The sequence below is a fragment of the Somniosus microcephalus genome, unplaced genomic scaffold (assembly GCF_052327205.1).
Source record: "Somniosus microcephalus isolate GS21.2 unplaced genomic scaffold, FLI_Smic_1.0 unresolved_chr5, whole genome shotgun sequence".
In the NCBI taxonomy this organism is placed as follows: domain Eukaryota; kingdom Metazoa; phylum Chordata; class Chondrichthyes; order Squaliformes; family Somniosidae; genus Somniosus; species Somniosus microcephalus.
Genome location: NW_028225183.1, coordinates 23,040,661 through 23,054,613, shown reverse-complemented (window position 1 = coordinate 23,054,613; position 13,953 = coordinate 23,040,661).

Below are 13,953 nucleotides of genomic sequence, written 5' to 3'. Positions count from 1 at the left end.
TGCCACTCCAAAAACGAGCCGTTTATTCCAACTCTCTGTTTTCTATCCGCCAGCCAGTTCTCTATCCACGTTAATACTTTGCCACCAATCCCATGAGCCTTAATTTTGCATGATAATCTTTTGTGTGGAACCTTATCGAAGGCTTTCTGGAAGTCAAGGTACACCACATCCACTGGCTCTCCCCCATCTATTTTACAAGTTACTTCCTCAAAAAATTCCAGCAGATTAGTCAAACACGATTTACCCTTTGTAAATCCATGTTGACTCTGTCCGATCCTTTCCCCATTTGTCAAGTGCTCCGCTATTTTATACTTAATAATGGACTCTCGCATTTTGCCCACAACCGATGTAAGGCTTACTGGTCTATAATTCCCTGCTTTCTCTCTACCCCCCTTTTTAAATATTGGGGTAACATTAGCTACCCTCCAATCCACGGGTACTGTTCCCGAGTCAATGGAGTTCCGGAAGATGATCCTTAGAGCATCTGCTATCTCCAGGGCCACCTCCTTAAGTACCCTAGGATGTAGTTTATCAGGCCCCGGGGATTTGTCGGCCTTCAGTCCCCTCAACTTACCCAACACCATATCCCTAGAGATACTAATTTCTGTCAGCTCCTCCCTCTCATTAGTCCCTATGTTTGCCGATATTCCTGGGAGGTTATTTGTGTCCTCCTTTGTGAATACAGAACCAAAGTATGAGTTTAATTGGTCTGCCATTTCCTTATTCTCCATTATATATTCTCCCGAATCGGACTGCAAGGGACCGACTTGGGATTTTACCAGTCTTTTCCTCCTGATATACCGATAAAAGCTTTTGCAGTCTGTCTTTATGTTTGCTGCAAGTTTACTTTCGTATTCTATTTTCCCCTTCCTGATTAATCCCTTTGTCCTCTTTTGCTGTATCCTGTACTGCCCCCAATCTTCCGGTCTGGTGCTTTTTTTTGCCAGTTGATATGCCCTTTTTTTTGATTTTATGCTGTCCCTAATTTCCCTCGTTATCCACGGTTGAGCCACCTTTTTAGGTTTAATTTTATGCCAAACCGGTATAAACATGTTCTGGAATTCTTCCATTCTATCTTTGAATGCTTGCCATTGTCTATCCACTGTCAATCCCCCCAGAAACACCACCCAATCAATCTTACCCAATTCCCGTCTCATACCCTCGTAATTCCCTTTATGAAGAATGCTGATGTTACTCAGTTGGAAGTAGACGGTCTTTGTGATGAGAGGAGATCAGGTCAGAAGCTCAGCTTGGTGCCAGTAGAACACTGAGGTTGTGAACAATCCGGGACATTGGCTGGGACGGGGAGGGAATCACCGGCGAGGGAACAGAATTCATGGCAGGGGGCGAAGACCATGTCCTGGGTCTTCCCAATGAGTAATTGGAGAAATATGTAGGTCATCACAGACTGGCTGTGGGATAAGCAGTGTGAGAAACCATAAGCATTGGAGGGTCGAGAGAGGGACTGGAGAGGGAGAGCAGAGGGGACGGAGAGAGAGGGAGAGCGGAGGGGCCGGAGAGGGAGAGCAGAGGGGCCGGAGAGGGAGAGCAGAGGGGCTGGAGAGGGGGAGAGAGTGGCCGGAGAGGGAGAGCAGAGGGGCCGGAGAGAGAGGGAGAGCAGAGGGAACGGAGAGGGAGAGCAGAGGGGCCGGAGAGGGAGAGCAGAGGGGCCGAAGAGGGAGAGCAGAGGGGCCGGAGAGGGAGAGCAGAGGGGCCGGAGAGGGAGAGCAGAGGGGCCGGAGAGGGAGAGCAGAGGGGCTGGAGAGGGAGAGCAGAGGGGCTGGGGAGGGAGAGCAGAGGGGCTGGAGAGGGAGAGCAGAGGGGCCAGAGATGGAGAGCAGAGGGGCTGGAGAGGAAGAGCAGAGGGGCCGGAGAGGGAGAGCAGAGGGGCCGGAGAGGGAGAGAGGGGCTGGAGAGGGAGAGCAGAGGGGCCGGAGAGGGGGACAGGGGCTGGAGAGGGAGAGCAGAGGGGCCGGAGAGGGAGAGCAGAGGGGCCGGAGAGAGAGAGCAGAAGGGCCGGAGAGGGAGAGCAGAGGGCCTGGAGAGGGAGAGCAGAGGGGCTGGAGAGGGATAGCAGAGGGGCGGGAGAGAGAGTGCAGATGGGCCGGAGAGGGAGAGCAGAGGGGCCGGAGAGGGAGAGCAGAGGGGCCGGAGAGGGAGAGCAGAGGGGCTGGAGAGGGAGAGAGAGGCCGGAGAGGGAGAGCAGAGGGGCCGGAGAGGGAGAGCAGAGGGGCTGGAGAGGGAAAGCAGAGGGGCCGGAGAGGGAGCGCAGAGGGGCCGGAGAGAGAGAGCAGAGGGGCCGGAGAGGGAGAGCAGAGGGGCCGGAGAGAGAGAGCAGAGGGGCCGGAGAGGGAGAGCAGAGGGTCTGGAGAGGGAGAGCAGAGGGGCTGGAGAGGGAGAGCAGAGGGGCCGGAGAGGGAAAGCAGAGGGGCCGGAGAGGGAGAGCAGAGGGGCCGGAGAGGGAGAGCAGAGGGGCCGGAGAGGGAGAGAGGGGCTGGAGAGTGAGAGCAGAGGGGCCAGAGAGGGGGACAGAGGCTGGAGAGGGAGAGCAGAGGGGCCGGAGAGGGAGAGCAGAGGGGCCGGAGAGAGAGAGCAGAAGGGCCGGAGAGGGAGAGCAGAGGGCCTGGAGAGGGAGAGCAGAGGGGCTGGAGAGGGATAGCAGAGGGGCGGGAGAGAGAGAGCAGATGGGCCGGAGAGGGAGAGCAGAGGGGCCGGAGAGGGAGAGCAGAGGGGCCGGAGAGGGAGAGCAGAGGGGCCAGAGAGGGAGAGCAGAGGGGCTGGAGCGGGAGAGCAGAGGGGCCGGAGAGGGAGAGCAGAGGGTCCGGAGAGGGAGAGCAGAGGGGCCGGAGAGGGAGAGCAGAGGGGCTGGAGAGGGAGAGCAGAGGGGCCGAAGAGGGAGAGAGGGGCTGGAGAGGGAGAACAGAGGGGCTGGAGAGGGAGAGCAGAGGGGCCGGAGAGGGAGAGAGGGGCTGGAGAGGGAGAGCAGAGGGGCTGGAGAGGGAGAGCAGAGGGGCCGGAGATAGAGAGCAGAGGGGCCGCAGAGGGAGAGTAGAGTGGCCGGGGAGGGAGAGAGGGGCTGGAGAGGGAGAGCATTGGGGCCGGAGAGGGAGAGCAGAGGGGCTGGAGAGGGAGAGAGAGGCCGGAGAGGGAGAGCAGAGGGGCCGGAGAGGGAGAGCAGAGGGGCTGGAGAGGGAAAGCAGAGGGGCCGGAGAGGGAGCGCAGAGGGGCCGGAGAGAGAGAGCAGAGGGGCCGGAGAGGGAGAGCAGAGGGGCCGGAGAGAGAGAGCAGAGGGGCCGGAGAGGGAGAGCAGAGGGTCTGGAGAGGGAGAGCAGAGGGGCTGGAGAGGGAGAGCAGAGGGGCCGGAGAGGGAAAGCAGAGGGGCCGGAGAGGGAGAGCAGAGGGGCCGGAGAGGGAGAGCAGAGGGGCCGGAGAGGGAGAGAGGGGCTGGAGAGTGAGAGCAGAGGGGCCAGAGAGGGGGACAGAGGCTGGAGAGGGAGAGCAGAGGGGCCGGAGAGGGAGAGCAGAGGGGCCGGAGAGAGAGAGCAGAAGGGCCGGAGAGGGAGAGCAGAGGGCCTGGAGAGGGAGAGCAGAGGGGCTGGAGAGGGATAGCAGAGGGGCGGGAGAGAGAGAGCAGATGGGCCGGAGAGGGAGAGCAGAGGGGCCGGAGAGGGAGAGCAGAGGGGCCGGAGAGGGAGAGCAGAGGGGCTGGAGAGGGAGAGCAGAGGGGCCGGAGAGGGAGAGCAGAGGGGCCAGAGAGGGAGAGCAGAGGGGCTGGAGCGGGAGAGCAGAGGGGCCGAAGAGGGAGAGAGGGGCTGGAGAGGGAGAACAGAGGGGCTGAAGAGGGAGAGCAGAGGGGCCGCAGAGGGAGAGTAGAGGGGCCGGGGAGGGAGAGAGAGGCTGGAGAGGGAGAGCAGTGGGGCCGGAGAGGGAGAGCAGAGGGGCTGGAGAGGGAGAGAGAGGCCGGAGAGGGAGAGCAGAGGGGCCGGAGAGGGAGAGCAGAGGGGCTGGAGAGGGAGAGCAGAGTGGCCGGAGATGGAGCGCAGAGGGGCCGGAGAGAGAGAGCAGAGGGGCCGGAGAGGGAGAGCAGAGGGGCCGGAGAGGGAGAGCAGAGGGGCTGGAGAGGGAGAGCAGAGGGGCCGGAGAGAGAGAAGAGGGGCTGGAGAGGGAGAGCAGAGGGGCAGGAGAGGGAGAGCAGAGGGGCCGGAGATGGAGAGCAGAGGGGCTGGAGAGGGAGAGCAGATGGGCCGAAGAGGGAGAGAGGGGCTGGAGAGGGAGAACAGAGGGGCTGGAGAGGGAGAGCAGAGGGGCCGCAGAGGGAGAGTAGAGGGGCCGGGGAGGGAGAGAGGGGCTGGAGAGGGAGAGCAGTGGGGCCGGAGAGGGAGAGCAGAGGGGCTGGAGAGGGAGAGAGAGGCCGGAGAGGGAGAGCAGAGGGGCCGGAGAGGGAGAGCAGAGGGGCTGGAGAGGGAGAGCAGAGTGGCCGGAGATGGAGCGCAGAGGGGCCGGAGAGTTAGAGCAGAGGGGCCGGAGAGGGAGAGCAGAGGGGCCGGAGAGGGAGAGCAGAGGGGCCGGAGAGGGAGAGCAGAGGGGCCGGAGAGAGATAGCAGAGGGGCTGGAGAGAGAGAGCAGAGGGGCTGGAGAGAGAGAGCAGAGGGGCTGGAGAGGGAGAGCAGAGGGGCTGGAGAGGGAGAGCAGAGGGGCCGGAGAGAGAGAGAGGGGCTGGAGAGGGAGAGCAGAGGGGCCGGAGAGGGAGAGCAGAGGGGCCGGAGAGGGAGAGCAGAGTGGCTGGAGAGGGAGAGCAGAGGGGCTGGAGAGGGAGAGCGGAGGGGCCGGAGAGGGAGAGCAGAGGGGCCGGAGAGGGAGAGCAGAGGGGCTGGAGAGGGAGAGCAGTGGGGCCGGAGAGGGAGAGCAGAGGGGCCGGAGAGAGAGAGCAGAGGGGCCGGAGAGGGAGAGCAGAGGGGCCGGAGAGGGAGAGCAGAGGGGCCGGAGAGGGAGATCAGAGGGGCCGGAGAGGGAGAGCAGAGGGACCGGAGAGCGAGAGCAGAGGGGCCATAGAGGGAGAGCAGAGGGGCCGGAGAGGGATAGCAGAGGGGCCGAAGAGGGAGAGCAGAGGGGCTGGAGAGGGAGAACAGAGGTGCCGGTGAGGGAGAGCAGAGGGGCCGGAGTGGGAGAGCAGAGGGGCCGGAGAGGGAGATGGGGCTGGAGAGGGAGAGCAGAGGGGCCCCAGACAGTGGAGATACATTCACCACAGCACTAAATTCACCTGATCTCACAAGTAAAATTTCAAAATTTAAAGAAAATCTATATGAGATCACCAGAGATGGTGTAAACATGGCCATAGAGGATATAAATATGATCTTCCATGAGGCAGCTGTAAAAGCCGACCTCGTGAAACAGAAGAGGAAGCGTCACAAAAGACAAAATAAAAATAAGGAATGGTTTGACCACGAATGAAATAATGCCAGAAAAGACCTGAGAAAAATATCTAACCAAAAGCATCGCCAACCAAACAATCCGGACCTACGTACTAGATACAATGAAACCCTCAAAAGATATAAACACACCATTAGGAACAAAACACAAAACTATACCCACAAAACACTCGAAGAAATTGAAAACTCCACCAATCCAAAACAATTCTGGGAAATGTGGAATAACCTGAGTACAACACAATTGCAAGCATTACCAATCCAAGATGGCGACATCTGCAGAACACATTTTGAAAACCTCTGCAAAGACATCCCAATAAACGAAACAAACCCAAGTCAACAAAGTCACAGAAAAACTCCACACATTAGAAGCAACAATTAAAGACAACCAAAACCCTCTAGACTCCCCAATCACATGGAAAGAAGTGGCCACAAAAACAAAATCTCTCCACCTAAAGAAAGCCTGTGGCCCAGACAACATCAAAAATGAAATGCTCAAGTACAGCAATATGGAGATGCAGGGTGCGGTACTCAAATTATTCAACATCATATTACGTTCAGGCTGTTTTCCCGATATCTGGTGCCAAGGACTAATCTCCCCCATATATAAAAGTGGAAACAAATCAGACCCAAATAACTACCGCGGCATCTGTGTCAACAGTTGTCTAGGGAAGTTATTCTGCAGTATTCTGAATAGTAGATTACTTGATTTTCTTAACAAACATAATATCCTCAGAAAAAAACAAATAGGCTTTCTCCCAAAACATCGCACCGCCGACCATATCTATACCCTTCACACCTTCATTGAAAAACATATACACCAAACAAAAAATGGGAAAATATTCGCCTGTTTCATCGACTTCAAGAAAGCCTTTGACTCTATATGGCACGAAGGGCTCTATTATAAACTTCTTCAGTGTGGAATAGGGGGCAAAGTCTATGACCTTATTAAATCAATGTATCTGAAAAACAAATGCGGGGTCAAAATTGGAGACAAACGCACCGATTTCTTCACCCAGAGAAGAGGCGTCTGGCAGGGCTGCAATTTGAGCCCGACCCTGTTCAACATATACATAAATGAATTAGCAGACATGCTGGAGCAAAGCGAGTCACCAGGTCTCCGTCTCCTGGATGGAGAAGTGAAACCCCTGTTCTATGCGGACGACCTGGTTCTGTTGTCTCCCACAGAACAGGGATTACAGCAACAACTAGACCTACTCGACAAATACTGCCAAAATTGGGCTCTAACAGTAAATCTAAAGAAAACCAACATCATGATTTTTCAAAAAAGGCCCTGATGTCAGGAAAACAAATACCAGTTTACCCTCAGTGATACCACTATAGGACACATTATGAGCTACACCTACCTTGGCCTAGCTATTACAGCATCAGGGAGCTTCAGCATTGCAGTGAATGCACTAAAAGAAAAAGCCCGAAGAGCCCTATATGCAATAAAAAGAAAATTCTACAACATCCAAATCCCAATCAAAATCTGGCTCAAAATTTTTGACAGCATAATCCTGCCCATTGCACTGTACGGTAGTGAAGTATGGGGCCCGCTAAATCACCAAAGCTGCACTAAGTGGGAAAAACACACAATAGAAGCCCTACATGCAGAATTCTGCCGAAGCATCCTTCGCATCCAAAGAAAAACGCCAACAAATGCATGCAGAGCCGAACTAGGCAGATACCCACTGATAATAAACATCCAAAAACGAGCACTAAACTTCCGAAATCACCTCAAATCTAGCTCCCCAGACACCTTTCATTTCAAAGCCTTTCAGACCCAAGAGCTAAACCCAGAAAAGAGTCCCCTGAGTCAGCTGCTACTGAAACTAAGTACTCAGCCAGACCCTGACCAGCCCCAGACCAACACAGCCGTCCAAACACCAATCCGAGTGAACCAAATCATTAAGCAATGCAAAGAAACCTACCTGGAACATTGGAACAAAATAGCCGTAAGCCAAAGCAGATTAGAATGTTACCGGGCCCTAAAAAGATAATATAAACTGGCAGACTACCTCACGACCATCAGAGGCACAAAACAGAGACAGACCCTCACCAGGTACAGACTAAGCGACCACCAACTGGAAATTGAAAAAGGCAGATACAAGAAATCCTGGCAGCCTAGAGAGAATAGAATATGTGATCAATGTCTGGCTGGCGAGGTTGAAACAGAAATGCATTTCCTCCTAAAATGCGAAAAATTCAACACATCAAGAAACATATTATTCAACAAGCTAAGCCAAACAACCCCAGATTTCAAGGAATTGGATGACCTGTCAAAATTGAGATTAGTCCTGGGAGAAGGAGACAGACCATACCTTGGGGCCAAATATGTAACAACATGTCACAACCTGAGGACTGTTTAAAATTAAGACTGTTTAAAATTAATATTGAACGTACCAAATGAAGTACAAAGACTGTTTAAAATTAATATTGTTTAAAAGTAATATTGTATGTACCCAACAAATGTCAAATCGATTGACACCTACAGAATGTTGGAAAACTGTACCTTTTTGCTATGTAAGCTTTGGCAATATGGTTCTCTGTAAACTTTCATGCCAATAAAGCATTTGAATTGAATTGGAATTGGAATTGGATTGGCTGGAGAGGGAGGGCAGAGGGGCCAGAGAGAGAGAGCAGAGGGGCCGGAGAGGGAGAGCAGAGGGGCCGGAGAGGGAGAGCAGAGTGGCCGGAGAGGGAGAGCAGAGGGGCCAGAGATTGAGAGCAGAGGGGCCGGAGAGGGAGAGCAGAGGGGCCGGAGAGGGAGAGCAGAGGGGCCGGAGAGAGAGAGATTGGCTGGAGAGGGAGAGCAGAGGCGCTGAAGATGGGCTGCTGAGATTTTAGAGTTTTTAGTGTCTAAAGTGGGGAAAAAAAGTTTCATTTCATTTCAATTTTTAAAAGGTTTTAAAATTAAATTTAGTTCTAGTTAAGTTAGTTTAGTTTAGTTTAGTTTAAGTTTAGATTAGTCTAGACAAAGTAGAGAAGGAAAAGACCGCCAGAAAGACTACCAAAGAATAAAAAACCCAGAGGAAAATAGAGGAAATAAAAAGCCAAAGCAAAAAAAAGCCAAAGCAAAAATAAAAAGAAACAAGAGAAGAACTACACAAACCAGTGAACGGCAGCCACATGGGGCTTCAGCAGTGGTGGTTGAGTCGGCGGCATCGGGACCGAGTTCGAGGGGCGAGGTGACTCGGGCCGCAGCCCAGTGGTCCAGCAACCGGCACAGCCGAGGGGAATCGGGCCGCATCCCTGAAATTGGAACGCAGCCCGGCAACGGGCACAGCGGAGAGGACTCGGGCCGCATCCCAGAAATCGGCACAGCCGAGGAGATCCGGAACGCAGCCCGGCAATCGGCACAGCGGAGAGGACTCGGGCCACATCCCAGAAATCGGCACAGCCGAGGAGATTCGGAACGCAGCCCGGAAATCCAGCAATCGGCACAGCCGAGGGGACTCGGGCCGCAGCCCAACAATCCAGCACGGGAAAGGCCCGAGGAGCCAGGCCAGCAGGCACAGAGACCTCTGAGGAGAAGGAGAGCAACCAGAAGGCTCGCAACCAAGACCGTGAGTCCAGGGCCCAGGGAGGGAGGCCCAGGGAAAGGCCCGAAGAGCCAGGCCGAAACAGAGGCCCAGAGACCTCTGAGGGGGAGGGGAACAGCCCGAAGGCACCGGGAAACAGCGGCTCACAGACTCAGACCTGAGAAGGGTGAACCCAGGAGCCGAGGCCCAGGGACCACGGGTTCGGAGAGGGGGACCGGGAAAGTTCGCGAACAGGGAGAGGGTAACACCAAACCCGGGGCACCAGAAAAGCTTATTCTAAGATCAACAATACTTTACCAAAAATGAGCGAATCAGAAGATCCACAACAGCCCCGCTTCCAGATTCCCCCCAACACCACAAAAAAAGCTATAAAAACGATCAAGCATGCTCAGATGAGAGAAAAACCAGAAACTCTCTTTACTGACTGTTACAACAATGGGACAAAAAGTAACCTCATATTCTACTCAGATCAGCCAGCGGCTTGGATCAGAGCAATAAAATCACACTATACCAGTGTTAAGCTAAAAAATACCGCAAATGGGTCCATAATGAAAATTAACACACCAGGAGACAGTTCAATCACGACTGTCAACGCGTACAATACCGGAACAATATTAGTGCAAGGCAACCTCGACAAATTTGCAACGGCCTTCAGGACACTGAAAAGATCAACTACGAGGGGAATGAACAGCCCCAGAGTGGCCCGCACTCCCCGCAACATTGACAACTTACCAGGAGAAAATCTGCATGGTCAAGGGATGAACGAGCCACACAGTTCAATCCAGACACTAACCCCGGGGAACCACAGCCACACGATACAACTGACAAACCCCAGCATAACTACCACGGAGGAAGCCACACATAGTTCCCCTACCATTCCCAGCCCACCAAGAGAAGAGCAGCATAGCCAGGAAGTGAGTGAGCCTCCCAGGGCCGACCAGCTTAGCCAGGAAGTGAGTGAGCCTTCCAGGGCCGACCAGACACATACCCCGGGATCACACAGCCAGATACAACCAAAAGATAAATTTAATCAATTAGAGATAGAGATGGTTAAACTTAGAGAGGAGGTCCTCAAATTGAATGACAAACAAAAGCAGGAGAGGGAGAGACACAAGAGAGAGCTGAATAGACTTGATAACCAGGTGAATCTACTTAAGAATCAGGTGAAAGAGCTGCAGGAAAAAGAAGAGAGCCATTGAGGAGAGAAAACACCATTAGACCAGCAACCAGAGACTAGAGATAAGACAAGACAGAGCCGGACGGAAAGGCTGCACTCCCACACGGAACAAAAGCAACAGACACACAATACAAGGGGTACCACACAGACCGATCAGCATACTGACTCGCAATCTTCCCCCACCACCATGGAACAACAAGCGAGCCGCTCACAAGAGGTACGCACACACCAGACACCCCAGCCCAGCACACACACTATGAGTCCAGGCGAAAGCCACCAGACAGTAAACACAAACAAGGCTTACGTCGTAATACTCATAGACTCAAATGGGAAATTTCTATGGGAGAAAAAGCTCTTCCCTAGAAGTAAAGTAGAAAAGATTTGGTGCCCAACAACAGACAGAGCCATGGGATGGCTGACCAAAGCCAGATTAGGCTCCCCCCAACACATAATAATACACACGGGCACAAATGACCTAAAGGCCAAACAGAAAGAGGTAGCAACATCGCTCAGAGCAATGATTAGGAAGGCAAGCAGTACATTTCCAAACACTAGAATCACTATTTCCACAATATTGCCGAGAACAGACTTCAACAACAACACAATTCATGAGATAAATGCCAGCATAGCAACAGAATGCGAATCAAACCACAACGTACACCTGCCCCAACACCCCACCCTCGATGAAGAATGTCTTTACGACCACGTCCACATCCAAGGGCAAAAAATATCGATCTTTGCTAAAGCCCTGAAGGACGTCGCTTTTAACCGGGTCCATACCCAGACTCCAAGAGGACCCCCCCCGACCACCAGAGATCAGCGGGGTACATATCAGGAACACTACAAAGACCACCACCACACCAACCGAGACCGGAGAGGATCCCCATGCAAAACAACATTATCAGACCTGCACCACTCCTGTCCCACAGGGGAATAGGACCGCTACCAGCCAGACAGAGGGCGAGATGCACAGGACGTACGCAATACCTCAGACAGAAACAATCCATTAAGAGACAATAAGCAGATGTGCAGCAGCATCTACTTCCGCCTTATGGATCAAGGACTAATTAATAGAAAGAACTGTAACCAAGTTGTATTAACTTTTGTAGACAACTGGGGTGATCTTTTTTTTTCCCCACACTTAGACACGACAAACACGTACCACTCTTTAACCTATCATAGAAAAAGATAAAACTTAACATGAAATCCTTATATATTTCGACCTGCAATATCCAAGGTCTACGCTCTTCAGTGCGAGAAGTGAAGAGTAGGACCCCAGAGTTCATAGAGGAAACTAAAGATCTAGATATTATCATTTTACAGGAAACTTGGTATAAAGGAAAAGGACACACCGGCTGTCCCCAAGGGTACACTGAGCTAGTGGTCCCCTCCAATAAATAACCAAGTGTAACCCAAGGCAGAGACTCCGGAGGCAAACTGATCTGGTTTAAAACAGAACTAAAGAATTACATCAAATTTATAAAAAAGGGCGAAAACCATATGTGGCTCAAACTTGAGAGGGAGATTATCTCAAACACCCAAGATGTTTACATTTGCGCACTTTATATCCCTCCAATCGATTCCCCGTACTACAAAGAGGACACCTTCTCCAACATGGAGGGGGAAATTATCCAATACCAGGCCCAGGGGAACGTGTTGATCTGTGGGGACCTCAATTCAAGAACGGGCGAAGAACCAGACTTCACCAATAATCAGGGAAACAATTACGTATTCGGGAATAACCACTTTGACATCCCTTCCCTTCCATACAGGCATAACTGCGACAAGCAGTCAAATAACAACGGTAAACAGCTACTACAGCTCTGTCGAAACCTGGGTCTGTACATTGTCAATGGTAGGTTCATAGGAGACCTCCTAGGAAGATCGACCTACTGCTCACCTCTTGGCTGCAGCACAGTAGACTATATGATTACAGACTTGGACCCATCCTCTTTCAGAGCATTCACAGTCAAACCACAAACAACACTGTCAGATCACAGCCAAATTACTATGTTTCTCAAAAAGACAGAAACAAACAACATAGAAACACAACCCAGTAAACTGTACAACACCAAAAAATCGTACAGATGAGCCAAAAATGACACGGAAAAATACCAGAAAACAATTAGCAATGCATGAACTCAAGCTCTCTTAGACACCTTTCTGGATAACATATACACTCACAATAAAGAAGGCGTAAACCGGGCAGTTAGTAAACTAAACAATATTTTTGATAATTTGGCAACAAATGCAAACTTGAAAGCTCGCAAGAACAAACCCAAAACAAAAAACTATGAAAAATGGTTTGACCATGATTGCCATAACATGAGGAAAAAACTTAGAAAACTATCAAACCAAAAACACAGACATCCAGAAAACGAGGAATTACCCCTTACTTATTGTCAGACGCTAACACAATACAGAAACACACTCAGGACCAAAAAAGAGCAATTTATTAAGAATACACTCAGCTCCATGGAGGAATCCATTGAGTCGAATTGTTTCTGGGACAACTTGAAAACACTACACAAAAAACAACATTTGTATTCCTTAATCAGGTCCCCCGTCAGCCTTCTCTGCTCTAATGAAAAGAACCACAGCCTGTGCAGTCTCTCTTCATAGCTGAAGCACTCCAGCACAGGTAACATCCTGGTGAATCTCCTCTGCACCCTCTCCATGCAATCACATCCCCCTATAGTGTGGCGACCAGAACTGCACAAAGTATTCCAGCTGTGGCCTAACTAGCGTTTCGTAAAGCTCCATCATAACCTCCCTGCAGTTATATATTCTATGCCTTGGCTAATGAAGGAAAGTATCCATATGCCTTTTTAACCAACTTATCTACCTGTCCTGCTGCCTTCTATGTACATGCACACCACGGTCCCTCTGATCGTCTGCCCTTCCTAGCGTCCTACCATCATTTGTGTATTCCCTTGCCTTGTTAGTCCTCCAAAAGCTCATCACCTCACACTTCTCAGGGTTATTTCCATTTGCCAATGTTCTGCCCATTTAACCAACCCCTCTATATCATCCTGTAGCCTGAGGATTCCCTCATCACTATTTACCACTCCAACAATTTTTGTGTCATCTTTGATCTTACTGATCATACCTTCTACATTAATTTCTAAATCATTAATGTACACTGCAAAACAGCAAAGGACCGAGCACTGATCCCTGGAGTACACCTTTGGACACAGGCTTCCAGTCACAAAAATATCCTTCGACCATCAGCCTCAGCCTTCTGCCACTCATCCAATTTTGGATCCAATGTGCCAAATTGCCCTGGATCCCATGGGCGCTTACCTTCTTGACCAGTCTCCCACAATACAGATACTGAAGGAATTTCAGGCTTTTGAAACAGTGACGGTGAAGGAACGGCGATATATATCCAAGTCTGGATGGTGTGTGACTTGGAGTGGGTGGCGGAACTTGGAGGTGATGTTGTTTTGTGCTACAGTCCGAGCCCAATTCTACCCCCTGCCCTATGACTATTGTCCCCTTGATGCCAATTTTAGGAATCAAACTGTTATCCTGGGCTGAAAAGTACTTACGGTAAAATATTAAACACAAGTTAATATTTGGCATTTTGGGGATACAATTCCTTTGCTGGGCACTTGGCAGTGAGTTGGGCCTGAACATGAGGATGTGAATTTTAAATCAAGGCATTGCCAGACCGGGAGCCAATGTAGGTTGGCGAGCACAGGGGTGATGGGTGAACGGGACTTGGTGAACGGGACTTGGTGAATGGGACTTGGTGAACGGGAATTGGTGAACGGGACTTGGTGAACGGGACTAGGTGAACGGG